Here is an 18829-nt window from a genome sequence, read left to right as displayed (position 1 = left end):
AAATAACTCCTTACTATAATATCACAGTATTTAGTTAATACCATATTTGTTATTTTCACATCTAAACTACGCATATCCATTACATAAATAGCTTATAAGACGTACGTACCGGGGCTTAAGCTAGAAAATAAATAATTGTCGCAAAAATGCACAAATGAAAAATTATATTTGTGCAAATTACGAAATATTGTGTAAATATTGTGTATTATCATTATTTGTGAATGTATCAGTTTTAAGATTAAGTTTATGTACTTTTGAACTATTAATAAATAATATCAATATAAAAAAAAAATTACGAAATAATTGTGCAAAAAGATACAATTAATGAATTTTGCAGAAGCGAAAAGTTATGCAATTTGTTACTTGGAGTTTTGTTACTTTAATCCAGCTTTCTCACACTCTAGATAACTTACTTACGTAGTGGCTTTTAAGGAACCCGGAGGTTCATTGCCGCCCTCAAATAAGCCCGCCATTGGTCCCTATCCTGAGCAAAATTAATCCATTTTCTATCATTATATCCCACCTCCCTCAAATCCATTTTAATATTATCTTCCCATCTACGTCTCGGTCTCCCTAAAGGTCTTTTTCCCTCCGGCCTCCCAACTAACACTCTATATGCATTTCTGGATTCGCCCATATGTGCTACATGCCCTGCCCATCTCAAACGTCTGGACTTCATGTTCCTAATTATGTCAGGTGAAGAATACAATGCGTGCAGTTCTGTGTTGTGTAACTTTCTCCATTCTTCTGTAACTTCATCCCTCTTAGCCCCAAATATTTTCCTAAGAATCTTATTCTCAAACACCCGTAGTCTCTGTTCCTCTCTCAAAGTGAGAGTCCAAGTTTCACAACCATACAGAACAACCGGTAATATAACTCTTTTATAAATTCTAACTTTCAGATTTTTCGACAGCAGACTGGATGATAAAAGCTTCTCAACCGAATAATAACAGGCATTTCCCATATTTATACTGTGTTTAATTTCCTCCCGAGTATCATTTATATTTGTTACTGTTGCTCCCAGATATTTGAACTTCTCCACCTCTTCAAAAGATAAATTTCCAATTTTTATATTTCCATTTCGTACAATATTCTGGTCACGAGACATAATCATATACTTTGTCTTTTCGGGATTTACTTCCAAACCTATCTCTTTACTTCCTTCCAGTAAAATTCCCGTGTTTTCCCTAATCGTTTGTGGATTTTCTCCTAACATATTCACGTCATCCGCATAGCCAAGCAGCTGATGTAACCCGTTCAATTCCAAACCCTCTATGTTATCCTGGACTTTCCTAATGGCATACTCTAGAGAGCAAAGTTAAAAAGTAAAGGTGATAGTGCATCTCCTAGATAACTTACGTAAGTAAATCATTAGACGTAGGTATGTTTAGAATCAATGGGTGGCATTCTTTTCAATTCCAGGAAAAATAATTACCAGTACAAGAAGTCAATAGTGGTATTTTAGAAATTTAAACATTATAGCAAAGAAATATCGTACCTACCTCTTACAATTACGGATTTTCACCCACAACGATCGTACATTTTGCTAACCAAAATACTTCTGCACAATAAAATACTAACATTAATTTAATATACATCACAGTTTAAAAATTGAATGCATATTAAAACGTAATATAGCAATTGAAAGATAAAACCAATCATCTTCCCAAGATTCTGAATTGATGATAATTTAGTCTAGTGAACATGTTACTGGTACAGTATTATGTTTTCAACCTGTATGTAAGAGTCTTATTTAGTATTTCAGATATTTTCCTTAAGCAATTGCAGTTCATAAGCAACCTGATGACATGGATGACCTCTAATCTGCATGAAAAAGAGTTACATAATATTTTCCTCATTTATTACTTAGAAACAGTTTGGAAATGATAAAGTCACTCGAATGATATAACCTGCAGCTGCAGGATGAATACAGACTGCAGTCCAAATACTTCTGGTTCTGTTTCAACCATAAATAGATGCTGACAAATCTCCTGTGCGTGAATCCATACACGAGAGTTTATGTGCTTCTGAATCTATATTACATGCTAGCAGTGGCGTAGCGTCAATGTAAGCTAAAAAGCTTAGCTTCCCCAGTTAATAATAATTTCATAATAAACCTGCAGTTTATGGAGAAAATTATTTATTAATTTTAATAGAATTTATATTTACTCGTTAAATATTGCGATGCGGCAGCTCAGGATGATTTGTGATGCAGCAGTAAACAAGAAGCCTGCACACACCGGCTTCCAAGCAGACCGGTTTCTTCTGTGTAATCCACCCCGCAGATTTTCCATCCCTTTCTAACTAAGCTACCCTAGTCGCAAGGCTCGCAAAGAAGCTAGCTTTAACATTTAAAATAAGTAGTTTCCGAGTTATCCCTTTTCGTCAGTTGTGTTCAGTTGAAGTGTTAGTGTGCATTGTGGTTGATATAATAAATAATGAGCGAAATAACAGTTCCTGACACTAATTTACTTGAATTTTTTTAGGACAATTGTATTATCAAGACCGACTTACGAACAAAAGTGTGATTTAAAAAACAAATGACCGACTCCCTTGCTGTCAATGAAGGACACAACCAAAAGACAAACGCATACTTAGGCTACGTAATGATACTAATATTGTGATTTCTCTAAGTATGACAGGGAGTGAGTTAATGTTATACGTATACGTGTCTATTTGTTAGAGATATGTGTAAACCGTGAAATCATATTTTATTACGTATCATTTGAGGTCATGCCTTATTGGTATTACTTACGATGTTCCAACCAATCTTCGACTGCTGACTTGAAATTGACTACTATTTATTTTAAGACTGTATTTTTTGTAATACGTTTTCTCATATTGCATGAAAGACAACTTGAGTTACCTTCCCCTGCTCAAAATTTCATGCTACGCCACTGCATGCTAGGTATACTAATTTTTTTATGTTATTACTATTTGCTAATTATCTTCCCGATTGTCTTACTTATATGGAAGTGGAACAAAGAAATTAATATCGTCGTTGTTCCTGCAATAACTCCTATGTGACATATTTATCGATTTTCAGATTTTTGCTCCATTAAATAACTTAAATAGTGATAAAGCAAATAATTAACTCTCCTATATGTAATTATATTTGTTTATTTTAAAAAATGTAAGAATTCACAATCCCATATGTACGGCTGCCATAGGATGAATAAATGTGTTTTTTCCTCCTACTGAAAAATTGTATATTTTGCACATAGGAGTTATTGCAGGAACAAAGACGATATGTAATGATTACTTAATCTTTAGGGAAAGTGTTTTGATGCTGGAGAAGAACTATTTCGAGATTTTTGCGGAAATACACTATCAACATCCCGGAATTGAAAAGAATACCACCCATTGATTCTAAACATACCTACGTCTAGATACCCACCAGAAGAATGGTTACATATCTACACAGATGGGTCTACTATCGATAACAACTCAGGATCAGGAATTACATGTGCGTTATTCTCATTTTATCAACCAGCAGGACATCATACAACAAATTTTGATGCGGAAATAATGGCTATTCATATCTCACTCCAACACCTACGATACAGAATAGATAAATGTCAAAATGCTGTCATTCTCTCTAATTCTAAAGCAGCATTATATGCAATAAATTCATATAAAATGATGTCAATTCAAATTAAAGAATGTCACAAAATGATCCAACAACTTCAAAAACTACAGAAAAGAATTCAATTGCAATGGATACCTGCACATTGCGGAATTGTTGGAAATGAAACTGCTGACTTTCTTGCCAAAAAAGGATCCAATTTAATTCAGAATACAAATACAAGCCTACCTTTTACATCCATCAAAAGACTAATTAAAAATAAATATAAAATCAAGCAAAACCAAGCACTATGTACCAAAGCCAAAGATAAAAAATGGAGCATTTTAATAAAAAAAAACAGAAATTATTCCAGAAATCCCACGTAAATCTGCAGTAGCAAAATTCAGACTGCTTACAGAACACGATTATTTGGCCAAACACTTGAATAAAATAGGAATTTACACAAATCCAAATTGCCCTCTATGCAACAAAGAAGAAGAAATGACTGAATATCATATCATAACCTGTGAAGTTCTACCTGATGGATCCACCACAGAGAAATATTGGAGAGCAAGAACGCTAATGGCTTCGTTGCCAAAGCCCGGCATTAGATAACAACAACAACAACAACAACAACAACAACATCCCGGACTTCTTCTGAACATATGGACGGGTTTTGTTCATATTCGGCAATTATGAGTTAAAACAACAAATTCCACAATTTGGGACATCTGGCCGAAATCTACGGCTGACCACTAGGATCCAGAATACAAAGCAGAGGTTAAATTAAAAATACAATATGATTGCGGAGAGAATACGGAACAATGGTAAATTTAAAAATAAAGTACAAATTGATTTCGGAGAAACATGAGATGAAAATACATTGAAGAATAATGAAATGAAGTGAAAAAAAATTACATAGTAATTATACAAGTGATTGTGTAAAATGGATAATGAATCTCTCGATACCATTAGATAAATTTTGTTAATGTCCTCATTAGAAAATTTAAGAGAAAGGAGAATGGTTTTGGTTAACTTAAGTGAAGTTCCCCTAGCGCCAAAAAGAAGTCCTTTCACTTCCCATGTATTAATATTCATTTTGTATCTCTCACTGAAGTGAGGAATACATGGGTTGTAAATAGACTTCTTTTCATCGTTAACGTTATTGGCTTGTTGATCATCCTTCTCAAAACGGACAGTGGGGTCAAGAATTAGGCTTCTTTGATTCCGTTGATCGATGGCTATAATGTCTGCTCTTCTCGTTGACCCATTCTCAGCCAAGCAGTGCACTTCTTCGTAAACCTCCCACTTTGCTTTCCGAAGAGTGGTTGCGATGGAATTATGCACAGAAAATAAAGGAATACTTAGTAAAAATTAATTTGTCTTCTTTTTAAATAGAAATCCAAAATAGCGAGATAATGGAAAGTGATTCAAGCTATTTATTTTGCATAATAAGAGAAACAGAGAATAAAAAATTAATTATAGGCTAATAATAGGTAGAATAGGTGTTAGTTTATTTGAAGAATTTTGTCGAAGTCTGGAAAAAGGCTCTTGGAAAAGGATCCAACATACGGGTTGATCAGTTATTCTCGAAGAAAATAAATCTTGGAAGCACATCCAACAGATAGATTGAAAGTTATTCTCGAAAGACTGAAGAATGGGTCTTGGTGACGGAGCTATTCTCGAGGTCTGGAAAATACCTCTTGATAAAATATACAACATATACGTTCAAAAGATACTGTAGAAGAATAAAGAATACTTCAACAGAAAGCTCAAGAACTATTCCTGAGGACTGAATAACACCTCTTGGTTATTAACAGTTATAACAGACATTTCCGTTGCCTGGAGTTCTTTCATGGAACAGATACTAAACTCCAATGCAAAACTTAAACATTTCACACCACTTTTATTGTTATGTTACATAAAGAATCACAAGGATGTCAATGTCATAAAAATCAGATTTCTCATCATACATTTAGAAAACCAATTAAATTATTAACTATTTTCAGTAAAGGTTTTCCAGATTATCCATGGTTAGATTCTTCCACAATCCTTCATGTGTTATGTCACAGCATTCTCATTGCCAGAATTCTCTGTCAGTTTTAAACCCCAGGCACATCTCAGAAGCTTTACAAACCACAATAACGAAAAATTCCACTCTTAACATCACGTTCCCCCCTTCAACTAACAATTCAACCTACACAGAAAACACCACAAACTCCAACCACAACTGCAGCAACATAGACACTGACATGAAAATATTACAAATTCAACCAAAAAACCAGAAACTCGATACTATAGAACAATACGAAATTTATAGACACACAAAAACACACCCACAACACATCCTCAACACTCAACTGAAGTCAATGAAGTCGTTATTTATTTAATTTAAATAACTTAATAATTCATCAGTAATCAAGGATAGTTGACTAACTTGAAACACGTAACCAAAAAGAACTAACTATGATTTAGTTGTTGCAAAATTTTATAGACATTATTATTACTCTGATTTCTGACAAATCGGGGGGGGGGGGGGACGCACAGTCTATGCTATTTTGTTCACCACTATTTCTTCCGTAATAAACATAAAATAAATACTAATATAAGTAAATTTTTAATTTACGATAAGAGATTTAACGATCTTATGTTTTTGTAATCAAAAGTTATTATAGTTTATGTGCACACTTTCCCGATGAATTTATTCGCAGATTTTGAGTATGAACAAAATTCAACCAATTTTGCCTCCCCGCTATTGGGGACTCTGGAAACGTGAATCTCTTAGAAGTATCGAAATTTACATCTGTAGCATGATAATGCTTCCTTATTTCAAATAACGAGAAAGTAAAAATCAAGTCTATAATTTAAAATGCACACGTCGAAACTTAAACAGGATGCTTACATAAATTCTGGTGTATTTCCCCAGCATGAAAACAACTAGACGTGGTACAGAGATGCAAATGCTGCACATGGAATGACTTCTCAGAAGTATCAAGATCTAACCGCAGAGGTATGACGCATCACAGGAAAAATTGTAGTATTGAGAGTAACAGAAAACATTACATAATATTCACTCAAGATAAATTATAAATTTTACCTTTAATAAAAACATATTTCAATCTATTGCTGTAAAAACCTAATAATACAGTTCGAGAAATGACTCATTTCACACTACCACTTCATGCCACTTGTTAGGAGAACAGAACACATGATATTGTAACAGACTTTCAGAATTATTGTCTGAAATAAGAATTGGCTGAAGGATCAATAACAGAAGGTATTAACTTTTTATATTATTTACAGTATGTACTAAGGTCCGCCGAGTTAGCTCTGTGGTAGCGTTTCTGTCTCCAGACTAGCCGGGTTCGATTCCCGGCGGGGTCGGAAATTTTCTTGTAAAATTTCTACCTCGGGACTAGGAGAGATGGCGGTACACAACTTCTAAACTCTAGATTGTGCACCAGTATGCCTGGGTTAAATCCCAAATCTCTCCGCAGTGCATATGAAGGGAAGGCATATGTCACTGTTGATAGTGATTCGTCCGTCGGACGGGGACGTTAAGCCTGGCGGCCCTCTTGGTGCTATTCGACAGACAGGAGTAGGCTATGTGCCGGCACCGGGTTTCCCCTTCTCCCTTCCTCACCCTCATCATCATCTTCACCCATTCCCTACACTACACTTACACGAACACTTAACATACACTCACCCTAGTACACGACATAACTCTTCACAGATACACATCATGGATAACGTGGCCCGCCGAAGTGGTGTGCAATTTGAAAATGGGTCACAGTTCTGCCATCTATCAGCAGTATGCAGAGTGAAGTGGTTAGGCATTAGACACATACACACAGTAGGTAGGCCTACTAATATTACGTACCTACACCACGGTTCATATTCCTGATATTAAGAAGATCATTCGGCCTACAACAGAAATTAAATTAATAAAACTTAAAAGCGATTACAAGAGATACAACTGTCAATTCTATTTTTATGAAAGAATAACTGCAGGAAAATTAGTTTAATAATTTCGAATTCCGGATTTTACGGAAAATTCTCCTTAGGAAAGTAACAATATATGGTAATTTCATCACTATAGAATTTTGTTATTCTAGGTTTAATTTGTAATTCAGTAAATACAAAAATATTCTTTGTTCTTAACTTCTATGATAAAATGTCTAGCTTTCATTAATCAGGTAATCTTGTCGTACTTTAATTTTTATTGTAATTGCAATTGTAAATTTAATATTAATTGCAATTTTATTCTTCATATTATAGTTGTAATCCCCTGATAGAGGGGCAGAGAAGGCCTGTCGGCCTTATCTCTACTAAGATAAATAAATAAATACTAAATACTAAATAAAGGGAAATTAAGTTTTAGAAAAAAAAATGGGGATTAGGGATATTGTTTCAGGGCAAATATTTTAGGAAAAATAACCATGAACGCTAAGTAACACATGACTTTCCCATGATTTCAGTCTAAGAGACTCCATATGCGCAAATCTATTCGGAACTCTATTATCTTTCCTATCTTAATTTCCAAATATCTCTGGTAAAATATTTAATACCCCTGTATATTCAGACAAAACAATTATGCTACAAATACACTGTAAGCAGTGAATGTTAAAACAGTATATTCCCAAACAGTATAGTAGATACAGGGAGATTATTGTACTGCAGGACTCCACTCCGTGGCTCGCGCGGCATTCGCCGGTAGCTTATCAGCGTCGGCCTTGAATTTCATACGCGCTCCGTTCCGCAGCGTAATAACCTCCCGTTAGAATTGAAAGGGTCAGAGCCTTAGTAGGCCAAGCGCCATTTATTAAAAACGGAGAAAGCAAGGGTTAAAGTTAAGTGAATACCATACTTTAATGACGATTGACATATCATTTAGTTTTAATGTGTAAACTTTATATTACTTGGTATATGTTTCCATTGAATTATGGTAATAACTTCATTTTAACCTTTGTTTTCTACGGTTTTAGTAAATGGCGCTTGGCCCACTATGGTTCCGAACCCTTCCATTGATAATTTCAAAGGTATGTTGGGTCCGATAAGTATAATAATAAAATTTCAAATATGTATGGATTTATTACCGTCAGAATTACTTATCAATAAACATTAAACCATTATATCATTACATGAAATAGTACACAATGACCGACGAACGTTTTCGCCATGAATATGGCATCCTCAGGTCTCATCGAAGCAATGACACATAATGAACACTTATAATTTTTGGTTTAAATACAATCGTAAAAAATGTTTGAAAAAGCTAATATGATAGGCGGTGTAAGCATATGCAATTAAGAACATACGTGTAACATAAAATTTAAAACCATACAAAGTATAGAAAAAACAAACAATGTTCTGATGGTTAAATGTACAACGAGATAAAATAATTTGACAATCTTCAATTGCAGGTGGTCATAAATCACAAAATAGTAGAACATGCTATGGTATATAGCTCGCTCGTGGTGCTGTTTGAGCGGTGTATGAAACCAAAGTCATGTAAAATATAATGGGGAAGTGTAAAAATTTTGAATTTGAATGTTAAAAAGTGAATTGATGTTCAAATGAAAGCAGAAGGCAGTCAGCAAGAAAATCATAGGAGAAGGAATGTATAGGATGACCAGATTCACATCGATAAGAAGACACAAAGCTTAAAAAACTAGGACATTGTTCGAAGAAAGAGGGCAGAAAATATATACTTAGATTTAGGCTTAGGTCTATATTATACTTTAAATTACGTCAATATCTATTTTATTAGAAAATATTTACAATACAGCTTTAGGCTTATATCATATTTAAAAGTATGTTAATATCTATTTTATTACAAAATAATTATGAAAAACTTAATAATAATAATAATAATAATAATAATAATAATAATAATAATAATAATAATACTTAGTTACTTACTGGCTTTTAAGGAACCCGGAGGTTCATTGCCGCCCTCACATAAGCCCGCCATTGGTCCCTATCCTGAGCAAAATTAATCCATTCTCTATCATCATATCCCACCTCCCTTAAATCCATTTCAATATTATCTTCCCATCTACGTCTCGGCCTCCCTAAAGGTCTTTTTCCCTCCGGCCTCCCAAATAATAATAATAATAATAATAATAATAATAATGATTTTACAGTAAGCTACATTTGAAAGTCGGAAACTATAATAAAATTATTAAAGAGAACAGAAAATATCTATTTAGATTTACATTCGCACCTCGATTTACTAGCTACCTCTGAGCAACGACCATAAAGAGGAGGAGCAAAGGGAGTTTTATGATCGTTGGCAAAGAGTATATTCCGTCGATGCTGCTGCCACCTACAGGCAAATTACTTCAGAACGCGTCAAAGCAGATATTTAATTTACAAAAAGGAGGACATTTCTTGATTTTTTTAATCAGCCCGGATCCCGGACAAAGACCTAAAAAGGAGGACATGTCCGGGCAAAAGAGGACGTCTGGTCACCCTAGGAATATATGAAGCAACGATCAATAAAATCTGTCAATGGCACTGAAAACGTTCACTGCGGGCTAAAGCAGGGAGATGCACTATCAACTTTACTTTTTAACTTCGCTCTAGAATATGCCATTAGGAAAGTTCAGGATAACAGGCAGGGTTTGGAATTGAACGGGTTACATCAGCTTCTTGTCTATGCGGATGACGTGAATATGTTAGGAGAAAACACACAAACGATTAGGGAAAACACGGAAATTTTACTTGAAGCAAGTAGAGCGATCGGTTTGGAAGTAAATCCCGAAAAGACAAAGTATATGATTATGTCTCGTGACCAGAATATTGTACGAAATGGAAATACAAAAATTGGAGATTTATCCTTCGAAGAGGTGGAAAAATTCAAATATCTTGGAGCAACAGTAACAAATATAAATGACACTCGGGAGGAAATTAAACGCAGAATAAATATGTGAAATACCTGTTATTATTCGGTTGAGAAGCTCTTATCATCCAGTCTGCTGTCCAAAAATCTGAAAGTTAGAATTTATAAAACAGTTATATTACCGGTTCTTCTGTATGGTTGTGAAACTTGGACTCTCACTCTGAGAGAGGAACATAGGTTCAGGGTGTTTGAGAATAAGGTGCTAAGGAAAATATTTGGGGCTAAGCGGGATGAAGTTACAGGAGAATGGAGAAAGTTACACAATACAGAACTGCACGCATTGTATTCTTCACCTGACATAATTAGGAACATAAAATCGAGACGTTTGAGATGGGCAGGGCATGTAGCACGTATGGGCGAATCCAGAAATGCATATAGAGTGTTAGTTGGGAGACCGGAGGGAAAAAGACCTTTAGGGAGGCCGAGACGTAGATGGGAGGATAATATTAAAATGGATTTGAGGGAGGTGGGGTATGATGATAGAGACTGGATTAATCTTGCACAGGATAGGGACCGCTGGCGGGCTTATGTGAGGGCGGCAATGAACCTTCGGGTTCCTTAAAAGCCATTTGTAAGTAAGTAAGGCACTGAAAACCGTTATGTCCCCAAAATATGAAATAGTAGGGTGATGATGACTATACGACGTTAATGCCATCTTACTCGTTAGTATTCAAACTGAGGAATACAAAAAGAAAACGTTGTGTAATGTAACTTAATATTACACCAACAACAGTAGAAGAACCTTCAAGCGGTAAGAACTCATGAACCTTGCTGATGGTTCAATGTCAGAGTTAGTTGATAAATATTTGAGTTAGGGAACGAATGTTTTGATGCAATCACTGGCACTCTCTGCCGCGTCATTAATATGCGTCACATGCTGTGAATTGTCCATTGATATGCGACCAAACGATTGTCACAGTTAAATGTCTGCTAATCGCATTTCTTACTAGCTTATGTAACCAAATAGTAATACTAGGACTGCCAAATAAGATGATAGAGACATGCACGTGTGGAGCATACTAAAACGCATTCCCATTATGTTAAGAGAACTTCAAACATAAAAAACTGGACTGTGGATAAGAAGACTATAATTAAATTCACAATGTTTACAGAACAAGTTACAGGCCATAGCAGAAATGAAAACTTAAAAATAAAGATGAAAATGCGATAGAAATATTATAGGCTGAACTCTAAGAGATATTATCAACAGTAATCTCACTAGAGGTTTTGATTTATCTAGAGAAAATCAAAACTCGAGTGGGATTTAACCGACTATTACACGATTAGAAGAAAATATATAAAGATTAGAAGAAATAAAGTACTTCAATACAATAAAATATTAATTGACTTAATGAAATTCTATTTCACTTATGTTACCTTCACCAAAACGTTTGAACGGAGCTGCCATTTTCAGTCGGCTGGCTATGCTGTAAACAAATGACGATCGCAAAGCATGTTTTATAGTACCGTAAAGAATTTGCAGTTTGAAATGTTGGAAAACAAAGAAACGAATGGTAGGGAGGTGATAAAAACAGAAGAAAGTATATAAAGATTAGAAGAAATAAAGTACTCTAATACAATAAAATAGATATTAATTGACTTACTGAAATTCTATTTCACTAATGTCACCTTCACCAAAATTTTTGAACGGAGCCGCCATTTTCAGTCTACTATCTATGCGGGAAACAAATTACGATCGCAAAGAATGTTTTATAGTACCATCAAGAATTTGCAGTTTGAAATGTTGGCAAACAAAGAAACAAATGCTAGGGTAGTGGTAAAAACAAACAAATGCTAGGGAAGCAATAAAACTGTGCGATAAGCAGCCATGACTGGTTGAAAGACGTCCTTTCGTACCGTTTTATTGGTCAAAAGTAATATGACGTAGTAAAAGTGTAATAGTCATCGAAACAGCATGAAGGTACCGAACTTCCCCCAGTCATAACCGGTTTACGAAACAGGATTTCGCTATTCACTGTAGCTCTCCCAATCCATCACAATGTTGATTGGTCACCGGTCCTTTACACTGACCGAAATTTCATAACATAATTTCTTTCTCGATGAGGACTCGAACCAGCACTCTTTTTTTGTATTGCCAGTCCAAGCCATGACGCCTTAAACAACGCAAATATGGCTTGGAACTTTTCTTTCATACTTTTTATAATTATTGCAAAGCAAAAAAAAAAAAAAAAAAAAAAAAGGAACAGAAACATAATTGTATGAGCTTAAAAAATAACTACCTACTAATACATTCTCGCTAGTCACAGTGAATGGATAAATACGTACTTATTGTTATTCTACAAAATCTAGGGTGCCCGGATGAAGGGTATTTAAAATAAAACATGACTCCCTGCAGTCCTGAATTTGCTGCTATCCCACGGCCGGATGCTTATATTGTATCTTATTCTAAGAGGACGCTGAACAACCGGAACAGACTTTGACTCAGGTAAACACAACACGCATGCAACCTTCTCCTGCGGTGTCGACATTGTTTACTGAACTCAATAAAGTTAAGTAGCTGGTGCAGCACTTTAGTGGAGCATGGATAAAAAAAAGAGATATTCGGTTGCCAACGGCACAAACCAGAAATGTGTATAATAATTATTTCCGAAATTATATATACAGGGTTCAGAAAACTTTGATAAACCCGAGCACGAGCACGAGCACGAGCGCTGCTCATTCGGTCTCAAATTTTGTTAATACTACTGTATCTTCTTTTTATATTGCTTGTATTATTTTATTTGTATTTCTCTTTGTTTGTTTTTGTAATTATATTTCTTTATTCTGTATATTTGAATTTAAATAAATAAATAAATAAATAAATAAATAAATCTTGGGGACATGTTCCTCACACCAAAACAAGGAAAAAAGTTCATATAAACATATATCCGAAAATCCTTAATTTTTTAGTTATTAATGAAAGAACATAATGAAACATCTGTTAGATATTGTCAGCTTGGTGGCAAGTGTTGCAACTTTAATCAATTCAGAAACTCATAACAAATGTTCAAAATGTTCTACTTTTGCTTCCACTTTCATTGTTATGAGTGACATTATAACATTATAAACGTGTTTCGTATGTTATTTTTTGTACAACAGCATTATAAAACAATTAATAAAGAAATAATATCAGATTTGTAATGATGGGTCGTTTGATATCATGGTCTACGAAGAAAGGGGTTGCTATGACAACAATGATGTATTAAATAATGTAGCATGGCAAATCGTTTCATAATGTTAACTTTATGGCACAAGTTATACCATCATAATACAAGAAATGACATTTTGGTTGGCTTGGTAATATTTTACGGCTATGGTAAAATAATATGGCATATTATGCACGATTTGCACTATTTGCATTATTTATAATTTTGGAGTACAAAAAAATTAATTATGTGGTACCACCGCCTTTATCTTCTGGGAATGATAATGTCGATCCTAATCGATATTAATTAATTAATTAATATTCTACAGAAATAAGAAAACTAAATAATTTACTACGAAACCAAATAAGATCTATTTCCTTTTTCCGGACTGTACACAAAAGATAAAACTAATCCGTAAATGGGAAGAACTCTCAATGAATGAATACCTATCCATATCTTCGCTATCGAGAGTATGTAGAATTCTAAAGTAGTGAGACCCATCTATATTATTTAATAGATCAAATACATTAAGTGCAAAGCAAAATGTGGCACATGTCTTAATAAATTACTCACCTCCTTCCCTCCCCGTGTGTTCGCTTTCCAGCATCAGTGACAGGATTCTCGCAAAGGACATTTCGGCAGGATCTGCAAGAAATCAGAAAAGGAATGAGACGGAATATCAACTAATTAACTTCAAACATTACGAAACTATCATGCATTAACAACGCGAGTTAGACCAGAGACTTGTTCCGGTCACGGAGTGATTGATTGAATGAATTCAAGAATGAATAGATGACAGAGAGGAAAAGGAGGAAGTGTGAGCTAAAACGTTACACGAGTTCGCACCCTTCCATCGGCTCTTGGGACTCATCTTCAACATTTATGTGAGAGTCTAGCCTAAAACTCAATTATCTCACTACGTCCAAAGAGTCCCACTTGAGATACTTCAGTAAATTTTTCAGGGGGGGGGGGACCTAAAAAACAGTAGACTAGCTAGAATGTTAAATGGCCGGGCAACTAATTCAGCCACGCGCAGTTACCGTAACAGCACCGTCTAGTCTATACAGTCACGAAGCTTAAGTTGTGAGGGTGCTCGTAACAATATACTGTGCCGGTACTATTTCGCATTAATAATAATAATAATAATAATAATAATAATAATAATAATGATTTATTTTAGCTGGCAGAGTTAAGGCCGTAAGGCCTTCTCTTCCATTCAACCAGCAAAAAGTATACAGCGGATTTCAAAAATACGGGGCATAATTTCAGGTATGTATTTCTCACATGTAGACAATCAAAATAGTTCATTACAACATGTGTCCGGAAATGCTTTATTTCCGAGTTATGGCCTTCACAACATTGAAATTCACCGGAACGTTTTTCTTTCCGCAGGTCGTTGCCGTCAAAGGAGGCATTAAGAGGGCACTCTGACAGTTCATTCCGAGGCGAAGGTTACGTTCAGTGTTGTGTAGGCGTTAGACTGTTCGACATGTATTCAAATCAAGAGCTGGCAGAGATACGCTTCATGTACGGTAAGGCGGACGGCAATGCTGCGCTGGCTCGTCGTTTATACCAGGAGAGATACTCATAGCGACTATGTCCAGATTACTTGTGGGGCCATTTAAAATCATTGGTTTATTCGTCTCCGGTGCCTGATTTGGAATCCCTTCGGAATCGAATTGTGGCATGTTCTGAGGACATACGCAATATTCCTGGAGTTTGGGATCGTGTTCGCAGGTCAATGAGACATCGATGTGAGGTCTGTATTCAAGCAGAAGGTGGACATTTTGAACATCTTCTGTAATGACAACGACCTGCGGAAAGAAAAACGTTCCGGTGAATTTCAATGTTGTGAAGGCCATAACTCGGAAATGAAGCATTTCCGGACACATGTTGTAATGAACTATTTTGATTGTCTACATGTGGGAAATACATACCTGAAATTATGCCCCGTATTTTTGAAACACCCTGTATATACATATGCGTGAACTTACAAAGAATTCAACAGTTTGATTTAGATGAGAGTTACATGTATACAAGAGTTATTTACGAATTAAACAACAAAATACTATGAACTATTAATTGAACACTGAAATAAACCGTGTAGCAGAATTAAGCTAAAATACATAGAATGTTAATATATTTCAAATAATATTAGATAATAGAAAGAGATTATTATGAGACAATTTTGAAAATACAGCACTATCAGGATGATGTCTAAAGAAAGAAGTAACAATGTAGTCAGTGATAGTTTAAATCAGTATGATTGGAGTGAAATGCTAATAAGGTTATCTTTTAAGCTGTTTTTAAAGGTGCTTATTGTGACAAGGAATTCCATTGACGCGAGGTGGATACTGTAAAAGATGATGAATAACAAGATGTTCTATGAAGAGGTATACTTAGGCCCAATTGTATAAAACTCCCTGACTAAAGATCAACTTTGATCGAAGATCGAAAAGTGAACCGAGTTCAGACACTTCTTCTATTGTATAAAACTTTTCTGCGATCAAATTACCTTGGTTCAAATGCAATCTAAGTTCACGTGAAAAGGATTTGGCAACATCGCTTAAACAGGTGAAATACGTGATGCGCGGACCATGTTATACAGGTTTGTTCAGTGTTGCCAATCTAGCGACTTTAACTCTTTTTCAACAACAATTTCTTTTAACTTTTATATTGCTTAAATAGGGATTTAGTGACCTTTTTAGCACCCCATAGTGACAAAATTTAATCTTTCTTTGTTGATAATGAGAAATCTAGCGACTTTACAACTACTTTTTGGCGACTTTCCGTATTACACTCTTTTGGAGACACTGGTTTTTTGTGCAATGTAAATAATGGCGGACAATAAGCAGAAGGTTGACTGTTATCCAAGTTGTTTTAATGTTATTGGTGTTTGATACTGCTAAACATAATAAAGCTTTATAAAACGACAATTTTCGTTTAGTAATACAGTTAATTGATCATTTATGAATGTACCTATCATATCCATTAATAATTAATAGTTGTTATAAACATAATATAATTATAGGTTATGTTATTTGATACTGCTGAACACGATAGAGCGTTATAAAATATAAGAATGTTTGTGTATTAAGGCAAGAAATTGAAAGAAATATATATAAATGTACCTAACATATATATTAATATTAATAATAATGGATATTTTATTTGCACAATCTGTCACTCGTATATTTCAAACAGAAAAGAAATTACTGAACTTGGATCATCTAACTTAATCGGAGAAATTTCTTCAGTCAAAGTTGACTTTAGTTTGAGACAAATTAATCTCAGATTAGACTTTATACAACACAAAATTCCAAGTTCAGCTGAAACAAGGATCAATTTAACCTCTGATCTAAGATTAAATGGTTTATACAATCGGGCCTTAGCGTGCCACAGATAAGTGATCTGGTATTTACGTCGTGGTTAGAGTATAGATAAGAGAAACGCGGCGAAAGGTAATTTGGTGTTGAGGTGTGCAGAATTCGAAAGAGTAAAGACAAAGAGTGTAAAGTTCTGCGTTCTTTAAGTCGGAGCCACGAAAGACTTGCGAAGGACGGTGATATGTGATCATATCGTCGGATGTTGCACACGTATCTGACGCAAATATTCTGAACTCGCTGTAACTTGACTGACAGTTCAGAACTTAGGTCACTTAACAAAACGTCACAATACGAAGTGCGACATTACTAGGGTTTGTACTAGGGTACCGTAAGTTTTAGTTGCTGGGGCAAGAAGTTTCTCAAGCGACTCAAACAGTGAATGGAGGAACATATTTTTTTTTTATCGTTTCTTTAACTTGAAAATTCCTACTTAGATTATTATCAAAAAAGAAGTCAAGATTTTTTACGACAGATGAATAAGGGATTAGCGATTAGCGCATTGTCTGTAATGAGGCGATATTAGCGATCCTAGTGGTTAGCAACTATCTATGGATGCATATTTACTACGTACTGAGCTTCGTGACTGTATATACTAGACTGTGGTAACAGCATAGACAGCGACTACTGCCACATCCCACAACAACCTCCTACCAGTCGCCGAGCCGAGAGAGGAAAGAAGCAACGCCAAAGCCAAATACTTGATGTCAGCCGGAGATATAAGAAGTGGCGCAAATGCCAAGGCTCTATTGTCAGATGAAGATCAGTGAACATCAGAATTTGGAAATCCGAAATATATGCTGGTGGGTGATAGGTCTGTGTCCCATTTATTTTAGGGCATGTGTAGGTTCGCCGACTGCTCAGTAAGAGTCTACATTGTGTTATTGCAATGGTGTTTTATATCAAACAGACCAAAGTTCGTTATATGTACAGGTACCTATCTGTGTTCTGCGAACATAATAATGAAATTTGAGTCCTGTCGTCTGTTTGACAAATAATAACAAGCTTAAAGATAAGTTATGAAAACAATTTGATAATCAGCATCAGTTTTTTTGGCATATTTTGTATAAGAAAAACAGACTAGAAGAAAGACGATGCTAATTACTCATTTGAATCCTCTAGATTCAAAACCCCCTAAAGACGATTTCGTTCGTAATTGAGTTACGCCCGCATATTGCTTGCTTGTAATGATTTACATAGCTTGAATTCGAAAAGCCACTAAATTTAAAGCAAAAGGTTTGTTAAAAGTAACTATTACGTTGAAAACTCTCTATTTTCCATCAGTTAAGCCCGGTTCAGACGGTGCTAGTTCCTCTGGTGGATTCCAAGGTGGCTGCGCTGAGGGCTACCCTGCGTGCTCACTAGCTGGAAGTAATGCGCTCTGGTGACTGCTTTGGTGGCTAGCTTGCTGGATTGCGAGGTTAGGTTCCTTGCTATATACTTTTCGTGATGGTTTGCAGGCTGGAAACCAAAGATGATCATATAATATCACCACTGAAACCATGTCGCCATGTTCGTTGTTTTCCAACTAAACCTGTTTTTTTTTCTATATTCTTAGGTTTCTAAGAAACAGCAATTAAATATCGAACTTTAGCTGTTTTGCACTTATGGCTTAAATACTTTATTACGACATTTACTACTGTTAATGTAGGACTTCAGTTGTTTTCCACTCACGGTTTAGTTTTTTTACCATGAGTGTTGGCAACAGATGAAACAGCAGATGATTTTCCAATTTGAACTGTGAAAAGAGCGAGGTCCGTCCGTGTGAACAACAACCATCACCGTAGCCACCACGGCACCCAGCTTGCTAGCCACCTTGGAATCCATCACG

General features: G+C 35.3%; 1 protein-coding gene across 1 annotated transcript in view; it reads right to left on the bottom strand.

Annotated features, from left to right (window-relative positions):
* Positions 1 to 18829, bottom strand: part of SppL (signal peptide peptidase-like protein) — a 433791-nt gene that overhangs the window by 162946 nt on the left and 252016 nt on the right. The window contains exon 11 of the transcript XR_011332483.1: positions 14189 to 14260. The gene's annotated coding sequence lies outside the window, so the exon portion shown is untranslated. The remainder of the gene's footprint in view (positions 1 to 14188; positions 14261 to 18829) is intronic.

Source organism: Periplaneta americana, chromosome 6 (assembly GCF_040183065.1).
Source record: "Periplaneta americana isolate PAMFEO1 chromosome 6, P.americana_PAMFEO1_priV1, whole genome shotgun sequence".
Taxonomy (NCBI): domain Eukaryota; kingdom Metazoa; phylum Arthropoda; class Insecta; order Blattodea; family Blattidae; genus Periplaneta; species Periplaneta americana.
Note: the sequence above shows the minus strand (reverse complement) of the source record. Positions and strands in the feature narration are given on the sequence as shown.